This window comes from Callithrix jacchus, chromosome 15 (assembly GCF_049354715.1).
Source record: "Callithrix jacchus isolate 240 chromosome 15, calJac240_pri, whole genome shotgun sequence".
Classification (NCBI taxonomy): Eukaryota; Metazoa; Chordata; class Mammalia; order Primates; family Cebidae; genus Callithrix; species Callithrix jacchus.
In genome coordinates, this window is record NC_133516.1 from 100,557,239 (window position 1) to 100,568,119 (window position 10,881).

Below are 10,881 nucleotides of genomic sequence, written 5' to 3' on the forward strand. Positions count from 1 at the left end.
ATTATTTTTAAATTAAGAAAGTTACTATTACATTAAAATTATTTTATTATTAAATTCAATACAACGTTTGTGCTTATTTCCGACAAATATAAAGGATACAATGAAAACTAAGTTCCTAGGCCAGACTCCAGTTGCCCAAGACTCCTTTTCCAGAGGAAATGATCATTTCTTGCATATCCTTCCAGAGATAGCTATTTTTTTTCTTTCTTTCTTTTTTTTATTTTTTATTTTTAAAGATGGGGTTTCACCATGATGGCCAGGCTGGTCTTGAACTCCTGACCTCAGGTGATCCACCCACCTCGGCCTCCCAAAGTGCTAGGGATTACAGGCGTGAGCCACCATGCCCGGCCCAGAGATAGCTATTAATTAATAAACATGAAGTGTTTGGAGCATCCCCTAACTCAAATCATAGGCCATACAAGGGTCTGCTGTTAGAAACAATAGTGTTGGAGGTGGAGGTGTTAGCAGCAGCAAGGCAGTAGTAACAGTAGTAGCAATTGCACGGGTAGTTAGTTGTCTATATCTATCTTAATCTTTTTAAATGGCTGCATGGTATTATCACAGTGTAATATAATTTTTTTTTTTTGAGACGGAGTTTGGCTCTTGTTACCCAGGCTGGAGTGCAATGGCACGATCTCGGCTCACTGTAACCTCCGCCTCCTGGGTTCAGGCAATTCTCCTGCCTCTGCCTCCCGAGTAGCTGGAACTACAGGTGTGCACCACCATGCCCAGCTAATTTTTGTATTTTTAGTAGAGACAGGGTTTCACCTTGTTGACCAGGTTGGTCTCGATCTCTTGACCTCGTGATCCACCCGACTCGGCCTCCCAAAGTGCTGGGATTACAGGCGTGAGCCACCGCGCCCGGCTAATATAATTGTCCCTACAGAAGGGACAATGAATAACAAAAAGCTCCTATAGTTACCAAAGTCTCCTAAACTAATAGACAAATACATAAATTAGATGTGTCAAAAACAAATTACCTATACAGCTCTGCATGCCCTGAATTAGAGCATTAAAGGGAGAAGTGGAAAGACTTGTGCTAATTTGATGTGGAGTGTGGAGGAGACGTGGGAGTCATATCATTATTCAGCCTCATCTAGTTAAGGGTAAGTACTAGAAACTTACACCTAACACAGTGTAAGGTGGTATTTCAACTGGCACATGCAAATGTGTTTTTTGGCAGAGATTTCACTGAGAGGGCCATTAACCAAACCGATTTCTAATTAAATCAGTTCCACGGATAACTACTGAAAGTCTCTCCTCAAAAGATGGGGCCGTGCCCATGGCCTCAATATTACCTTTGTATAGTACACAGTAGGTTGCAGAGGTATCTGAATTTCAGCCACTTATCTCACACACAGATATTCCCACTTTATAGTAGCATAGCGTTTGACAGAAATAACTCTGGGTCCACATTGCCTGGGTGTTTGAATTGTGGGGCTGCCATTTATAGCTGGGTGGCCTGGGGTAAATTACTTAACTTTTTTGAGCTGAGTTTCCTCTTCCTTATCAGTAAGATAGAGGTTATAATAATACCTATATCATAGAGTGGTTGTGACTATCACATGAGTTGACATATGTTCGTTACTATTAGCAATGGTGCATCTTTTTTATTCTATGTATCTCATTTTATAAAACAATCCAGTTCTTGTCATTTCATTTTAATGCTCAGTTGTGATTTAAATAATTTCATTTGAAAGAACACCATGTCCAGATATTAAGTCTCTAGTGATTTATGAAACCACGAGACTGAATCTAAAACCCAAAGTCATTCCATCAACAAGGAAGTTTTTTAGCCATGGCATATGCGACAACAGAGCTGAAGAATATGGCCCTAGGAAAGGCTTTTGTAGTAGACCAGATATGAGAAACCCTCGAAAGCAGTACACGGTATTTCCCAGAGGAAATCAGACCACCGGTACTTTAGAAATGATTAATAATGTTAATGAGTGTTTAGCATTCTTGGAAGCATAGCTTAATTGACTACACAGTCCTAGGGGACTAAGAGAATGAAGCATAAGAATGGAATCTTGGCTTTTCTTGAGCCCATTTTTGAAGCCAAGAAAATTAAACAAGGATAGGAATCCAAGAGCCTGAACAGTTCTACTTAAAAGGTCATCAAGAGACATAAGGTCATAGTAGGATTAGGAAGGAAAAAAAGCACAGTTAATTTACACTGGGGTTGTGCCATTGCTTTAAGTATCCTGTCTTCGCTTGTAGATAGAAATTTGGAACAGAAAAATTATGCTATCCCTAAATTTCAGGTAGCTTACATAACCTGAAAGCTACTTGCCCTACTTTCAGAGGGTGTTCCTGAAATGGAATTATTTATGGTGGAGAAAATTGTACTTTAAGGTAGAAATAGCTGAGAGAACCACAGACCCGTGTGGTTTTCGGAAAAGAAAGCCCTAACTCCTTAGATGCATTATTAAAATTAACAGTGAAGGGATAATTGGACCCACAGACTCCTTTTGTAGAATTCACTAAGGAACATGAATTAAAGATATTAGCATCTTGGTTCGATGCCAAGAAATATAACAGTACAAATACAGCCTTGAGGAAACACTATTTTATTTTTTGAGACAGAGTCTCAGTCTTGTTCAGGCTGGAGTGCAGTGCACTGCAGCCTCCGCCTCCCAAGTTCAAGCGATTCTCCTGCCTCAGCCTCCCCAGTAGCTGGGATTACAGGCACCCACCACCAGGCCCAGCTAATTTTTGTATTTTTAGTACAGACGGGGTTTCACCATGTTGGCCAGGATGGTCTCAAACTCCTGACTTCAGGTGATCTGCCCGCCTCAGCCTCCCAAAGCGCTGGAATTACAGGCTGAACCACAGCGCTTGTACATTCTTATTGAAATACTCATTGAAAAGACAAATGATACCTCTAATGTAAAGTTAAATTACGACAAAAGGCAAATATACAATAATTCAGAAAACCAGAAGGATAGGTCTCAACTCTTCTGTGGGAGGGCTTTGCTATTTGATCCTTTTATGAGATATGGAGCAGGGAAAGGCGAGTGAGAGGAAAGGGCAAGGTGGGAAGAACAGCTGGACATAAAGCCTAGACCTGAGTGAGAACAAGGTCACCAGTGTCAGCAGGAGCAGAGATTTTGCACTGGGAAATTGGAAAAAAAAAAAAAAAAGAATAGCATCACATTAAGAACAGACAGGAACTTCCTACTGAGACATTGTCAGAAAGAGGCAAAGAGGTTTCGAGCAGGAGCGTTAAACGAGATAAATACTCAAGATTATTTATTTGACAGTCAGGACATTTTGGAGGAAATTACTAGCGGGGAGATGAGACAAAGTGCCGTCTCAGCTCCTGCCATCAGCCCTTCATAACTTTCTCCTGCCTTACGCTGGTGCCGTTTGTCTTTCCTCTTCTACACATTCTACTGAGAACTACTGAGAATCACAGTAATCGCTGCCATTTATTAAGGATCTGTTTTCTGCAAGTTTTATAGACATCCTCTGACAAAACAGCAGCCCCATCTGATAAGAAACACCACTGTTCTTTAACTGATGAGGAAACAGGATGAGGGAGGGTGAGGAGTGCCCCTACTTTCTCATAGCTGGTAAGAGAGAAAGCCAGGATCCGAGGGTGGCTCTGTTTAAGTGCAACACCTGTATTTGTTTCACTGTGCCTTTAAAATAAGAGAGGCTGAAGAAAAAGAGGAACAAGAGTATGTTCTTTCTGAAATTGAGTCACCTGTGGGAATTCTATGATCCATACGTTTCATCGCTCAGCTTCATCATACCTCCTTCTTTCACTGTCAGTCATATCTGTGGGGAAAAAAGAAGGCTGAGAAATCTCGCCCCTCTTAAACACCATTTACGCTTTCTATGTGTAAGCGATCCATTCATTGAAGAAACGTTGACTGAATATCTACCATCTGCTAAGCATGCTTGATTTTAATCCAATAGCAAAGCTGGAAAAGGCTCTTGAGATGTCCTAATAAAACGCATTTAAGCACGGTGATAAAAATGAATAAAGAGATGCCGGGCGCGGTGGCTCACGCCTGTAATCCCACCATTTTGGGAGGCCGAGGCGGGTGGATCACGAGGTCAAGAGATCGAGACCATCCTGGCCAACATGGTGAAACCCCGTTTCTACTAAACACAAAAAAAATTAGCTGGGCACAGTGGCACATGCCTGTAATCACAGCTACTTGGGAGGCTGAGACAGGAGAATCGTTTGAACCCAGGAGGCGGAGGTTGTGGTGAGCCGAGAATGTGCCATTGCCCTCCAGCCTGGGTAACAAGAGCAAAACTCCATCTCAAAAAAAAAAAAAATGAATAAAGAGATAAATGCAGCAAGTAGACAACTGTATGTTTCATGACCTCACATACCATTGTTCACTTGAAAGACAAGTCCAAATTTAAAATAGAGGAATAAACCTTAACTTAGTGGAACAGTGGTTATAGTTAGAGATTCAGAAAATACATTTTACTCACATAAAAGTGAAAGCCTCCTTTAAAAAAAAATCTAAAATCACTTTCAAGAAATGTTATACAATTTATGTCCAGGTTTGGTGGTTTGTGCCTGTAATCCCAGCACTTTGGGAGGCTGAGATGGGAGGATCACTTGAGGCCAGGAGTTTGAGACCAGCCTGGTCAACATAGCAAGACCTCATCTCTAAAAAAGAAAGAAAAGAAAAGAAAGAAAGAAATGTTATACAATTTATAGTATTGGCCTATAGTCACTAATCTGCCTCCACACAATAGACAATAAATAGCAGAAGGTCACTATATTTCCAAGTTGTTAATCTCCTTCAATCTCCTCATGCTTATTTTTTTGTTTGTTTGAGCCCAGTGGTGCAATCTCTGCTCACTGCAACCACCGCCTCCTGGTTCAGGTGATTCTTCCGCCTCAGTCTCCTGAGTAGCTGAGACTACCAGAGCACACCACCACGCCCAGATAATTTTTGTATTTTTTAGTAGAGACGGGGTTTCACCATGTCGGTCAGGACGGTCTCCATCTCTTGACCTCATGATCTGCCCTCCTCGGCCTCCCAAAGTGCTGGGATTACAGGCGTGAGCCACTGCGCCCGGCCTCTTTTTTTTTTTTTTTTTTTTTTTTGAGATGGAGTCTTGCTCTGTTGCATAGGCTAGAGTGCAATGGCTCGATCTTGGTTCACTGCAACTCTGCCTCCCAGGTTCAAGCAATTCTCCTGCCTGCATCAGCCTTCTGAGTAGCTGGGATTACAGGCACCCACCACCACACCCGGCTAATTTTTTGTATTTTTAGTAGAGACAGAGTTTCGTCATATTGGCCAGGCTGGTCTCAAACTCTGATCTCGTGATCCGCCTGCCAGAGCCTCCCAAAGTGCTGGGATTACAGGCGTGAGCCACCCCGGGGCCAGGCCGTCCAATTAGATCTTTTGGGGACTCATAGAGTGAGAACTCACTCATTATTGCAAGAACAGCAACAAGCCATTCATGAAGGATAAGCCCCCAGGACCCAAACACCTCCCACTAGGACCACCTCCAACCTTGGAATTCACATTCCAACATGAGAGCTGGAGGGAAAAAATCCAAACCATATCAAACAGCATTTGACTTCGGATAACAGTAGCATGAACGTTCCTTTGTCTAGACTCGACAGTCTCATTTTGATTACACAAAATAATTGTAGCTTATATAAGTAAATAAGTAAACAAACATGCAGAGTTTAACCAATGAAAACAAAGACATGGGCATTTGCAGCATTGTACTGGACATTAACGCGCATGACTTCCGTGTGGCAGATTATAGAGACAATGTCAATTTGTTGACATCTCTGTAACTCCCTCCCTTGGGTAGCCACCTCCCTCTGAAACTCTGTGCTTGGCTGTGTGTCTAGCTTTGGTCAGCTGGACAATACAAATTGTGACTTAAGTAGAGGGTTGAAAAGCGCATGTGCATTGACACTTGCCTTCTCTTGCTGCAGGGAACTCTGGCCTCAGAGAAAGAGCTTGGGCTAGTCCGGAGGGTCATGAAACGTGGCCATTTGCCTAGCCGACATGGACCCAACCTTTGTACTTATAAATGAGGTTCCCCCTTGACCACCTAGGCTGTCATCTCCAGCATATGAGTGAGGCCATCCTGGATCACCCCCCCCCATTCTAAACAGCCAACACTAAGAGAACTATTCAGTTCTCTGTTTTAAATAGCTCTGTTTTTGGGGTGGTTTATTAGGCAGCGAAAGCAAACTCATAAAGTCTGCAATGTGCATAAAGGTTCATTTAGAAAATACAGCTGAGTAAATCTTACAGCTATTTTAGAAGTTTCTCTTTCACTCAATACACGCCAGATAGCCTTCGTATCTGTAGAATTATCTCCGTTTTTTAAATGGTCTCATGTTCTGTGGTAACATGATTTAACATTCACTACTAGATGTATATTGGTTCTATAATTTAAGAGGAATAATACTGCATTCAATTTCCCTTAAACCACAAGCATTCTATACTAAGTTCCTTTCCAGGACAATAAGCAGCACTAACAAGGATGAGCTCACTGCCAGTTCCCTAGTAGGCTCACCCGTGTCTGAATTTCTGGATCATATTTACCAGTAACACATTATCTGTACTTCACCAAACCCCTACCTCGTAAGTTGACGTTTAAAGTTTGTTTCCTCTTAGATCCTTATATTGTGCAGGGCCTTTTTCCCTCCAAAATTGCTCCCATCGTTTCCAAAATAGACATATATTCAAGATTCAACTTCAATCTTGAGGATTCAATCAAATAGCCACATTTTGAGCAATGAGCCTTATGAGAGCTACAAAACCTAAGTAAGCTGTATCCACATAAAACATCCACCCACACCAACAGCGTCAATTTATTTCCTTGTTTGTTAAACAATAAAAAACAAGAACAGATGATTCATCCACATGTCATTATTTCTTCAACTGAGGATGTATAGTTAATCACTTCTGAAAAGAATTTATGTTAAAGGGAAGAGAAATTTTCCTAAATTCCAGTATTGCCTTATGTTAAAGAGACATATACCCTGTTTATTTGTATGACAGTTAAACATTATGTCTTTTTTTAAAATAAATATTTCTTTTTTTTTTTTTTAATTAGACAGTGTCTGGCTGTGTCATCCGGGCTGGAGTGCAATGGCACGATCTCATCTCACTGCAACCTCCACCTCCCAGGGTCAAGCGATTCTCCTACCTCAGTCTCCTGAGTTGCTGGGATTACAGGCACATGCCACCATGCCTGGCTAATTTTTGCATTTTTAGTAAAGATGAAGTTTCACCATGTTGGCCAGGCTGGTCTCGAACTCCTGACCTCGTGATCTGCCCCCCTCGGCCCCCTAAAGCGCTGGGATTACAGGTGTGAGCCACCACGCCCGGCCACATTATGTCTTATATCTTACATAAAACTAAATGAAGTGAAGCTGCCCAACTTAAAGGGCCTGTTTCACAGCCACTGAGAAAGAGCTTAAGCTTTGCTTGATCAGATGGTGCCAGAAAATGAGTCAGGAAATTTTTAGGATTTTTTTTTCTCTTATAACATGTTCCTTACTTCTAGAAATTCAGCTTTATTGTCATGAGGCCATGTGTCACTTTGGAGGAGACAGCGCCTAAGTTCATCTCTCTTCTAAGAATAAAGGAAATGAAGCAGAACAGAAGGAAATTTGTTTGTCCCGTCATCTAACACTATGTGCAAGGAAATTTTAATTTGAGGGACTGCTCATTTATTCTTACTTCAGAGCCAAAAAGCACAAGAGTTACATCTTTTTAAAATGGCATGTGGAAAAAAATCAAGCCTTCCGAATCATTGTCTCTTCTGGAGACTTTAAAGCAACTCTCAGAGCAGCGACACTTTCTGTTGGAGCCTGAGGTTCAGAATCCTGCAGACATCATTGCTTCTCTCCTCTGGTCTCTGCACAGTGGAAGACCGTGAAGAGGAGGATGGAGGACAAAGACACAGCCGTCACTGGAACCCAACTGTGGTCAAACAGACCTAGAGTTTATTTAGTTGAAGGTCTACCAATCAGGGAATGCTCTTGGCTGTTTATACCAATTATGTTTCTTGTTTATCTGCTTGGAGGTTTTTCATCAACCTCAGGGGCCTATGAGACAATTTTGCTAAAAATTTTGCTAAAGAAGAGTAGAGTTGGCCAGGTGCGGTGGCTCACGCCTGTAATCCCAGCACTTTGGGAGGCCGAGTGGGGCGGGTGTGGATCATGAGGTCAGGAGTTCAAGACCAGCCTGACCAAGATGGTGAAATCCCGTCTCTACTAAAAGTACAAAATTAGCCAGGCATGATAGTGAGAGCCTATAATCTCAGTTACTCAGGCGGCTGAGGCAGAGAATTGCTTGAACCCGGGAGGCAGAGGTTGCAGTGAGCCGAGATCTCACCACTGCACTCCAGCCTGGGTAACAGAGTGAGACTCCATCTAAAAAAAAAAAAAAAAGAGTAGAATTAGAGAGGTTATTTCACAAAGGCCTTTTTCTTGAAAGTTGCAGGTATGTGGCCAGACGCGGTGGCTCACACCTATAATCTCAGCACTTTGGGAGGATGAGGCGGGTGGATCACGAGGTCAAGAGATCGAGACCAACCTGGTCAACATGGTGAAACCCCGTCTCCACTAAAAATACAAAAAATTAGCTGGGTGTTGTGGCGCGTGCCTGTAATCCCAGCTACTCAGGAGGCTGAGGCAGGAGAATTGCCTGAACCCAGGAGGCCGAGGTTGCAGTGAGCCGAGATCGCGCCATTGCACTCCAGCCTGGGTAACAAGAGAGAAACTCCATCTCAAAAAAAAAAAGAAAGAAAGAAAAAGAAAGTGGCAGGTAAATAAAGAAACCCTCTTGAGAGCAAGGAAGGGTCAGTGTAATAAGGAAAGGAATCTCTCTCTTAGTCTTCACTCAGGCAACTCATTCCACAGCACCCTGTAAATGATACCCTTTTCTACATCTTCATCAACCTAGATGGGCTGAAAGTTTGCATCCCTCCAAAGTTCATGTGCTGAAATCTAATCCCCAATGTGATGGAAGCCCTTCTCCAGATCTAATCCTCAACCTGGAGGCAGGGTCTTGAGAGGTAATTAGGTCATGAGGGTGAAGCCCTCACGATTGGGATTAGCGCTAGCTCACTCTCTTTCCACTACGTGAAGATAAAAGAAGTTGGTTGTCTGCAACCTAGAAAAGGGCCTGACCCCATCCTAGGGCCTTGACCTCAAAACTCGAGCGTCTGGAACTATGAGAAATAAATTTCTGTTGTTTATAAGCCACCGAGACTACAGTACTTTGTTACAGTCACTTGAGTAGATTAAGGCAAACCTACTTTCAATTGACCATAATTCCAACTCCTTATTTCTAAGTGATAATTTTCAGTTTCCTATGCTCACCTGCTTCTAAAATACAAGGATTTTTTTTTTTTGAGATGGAGTCTCACTCTGTTGTTACCCAGGCTGGAGTGCAATGGCGTGATCTTGGCTCACTGCAACCTCTGCCTCCTGGGTTCAAGTGATTCTCCTGCCTCAGCCTCCCGAGTAGTTGGGATTGCAGGCATGCACCACCATGCCCAGCTAATTTTTGTATTTTTAGCAGAGACAGGATTTGACCATGTTGGCCAGGCTGGTCTCCAACTCCTGACCTTGTGTACTGCCCACCTCAATCTCCCAACGTGCTAGGATTACAGGCATGAGCCACTGCGCCCAGCTAAAATACAAGGACCTTTAAGACTGTTGTCTTTTTTTTTTTTTGAGACGGAGTTTTGCTCTTATTACCCAGGCTGGAGTGCAATGGTGCGATCTCGGCTCACCAAAACCTCCGCCTCCTGGGTTCAGGCAATTCTCCTACCTCAGCCTCCTGAGTAGCTGGGACTACAGGCTGCGCCACCATGCCCAGCTAATTTTTTTATTTTTAGTAGAGACGGGGTTTTACCATGTTGACCAGGATGGTCTCCATCTCTTGACCTAGTGATCCACCCACCTCAGCCTCCCAAAGTGCTGGGATTATAGGCGTGAGCCATCACGCCCGGCCTAAGACTTTTGTCTTAAAACAAAACCTTTTCTCTGTATATTCCCTCTAAGCAAACTCATCCGTTACAAAGGTGTTAGCCACTAATACTTGCTGGTGTCTTGCAGAAGATTCTCCATCAGAATTTTTTTCTTGAGTCCCAGACCAAATTACATCAAGTAGATCTGATCTTCTTAAACCAGTGACTTGCTCACCAAATCTGACTTCCTGCCTCGATTTCCTATCTCCTGAGTGGTAACGCCAACTACCTTTTCTGGTCACTTAAGCCAGAAAAGCCCAGAATAAGCCCATATTCGCCTTCAACTACATAACCATATTTCAGGAGTCCTGTGAATTGTTTTATCTTCTCAAGTTCTCCTGTTTACCATATTTTTGTCTCCTCTGCTACTGTCTTAGCTGAGCCCCTAAATTATTCCTCACTTGGAGTTCTGACATAACCTCCTGGCTTTTTTTAACTTCCGCTAGTCTGTCTCTTGGACGTAAGTGGAATAAGTTCACTCCTTGCAATCACTGCACCCTGCATTATTTGTAGCCAAATTTCATGGCAGTTCTTCAAAAGCTCTATGGACCCCTGAAATTTTATTCAAGAGTATGTATTTGCATTTCTTTGGCAAGTGTATATAAAGTTCATCAGATTATCAAAATGGTTTAGGTCTCAGAAATCATTTAAAAATCAGCACACATAAAAATTATGATCTTTTTAACTCTTCCAATACCACTATATATCAGGTTCTACTGTTGTTAGAGTTGTTAAAATGAACTTAAATGAACACATTCATTTCTCTCTCTCTTTTTTTTTTTTTTTTTTTTTGAGATGGAGCCTTGCTCTGTTGCCCAGGCTGGAGTGCAGTGGTGCAATCTTGGCTCACTGCAACCTCCACCTCCTAGGTTCAAGTGATTCTCCTGCCTC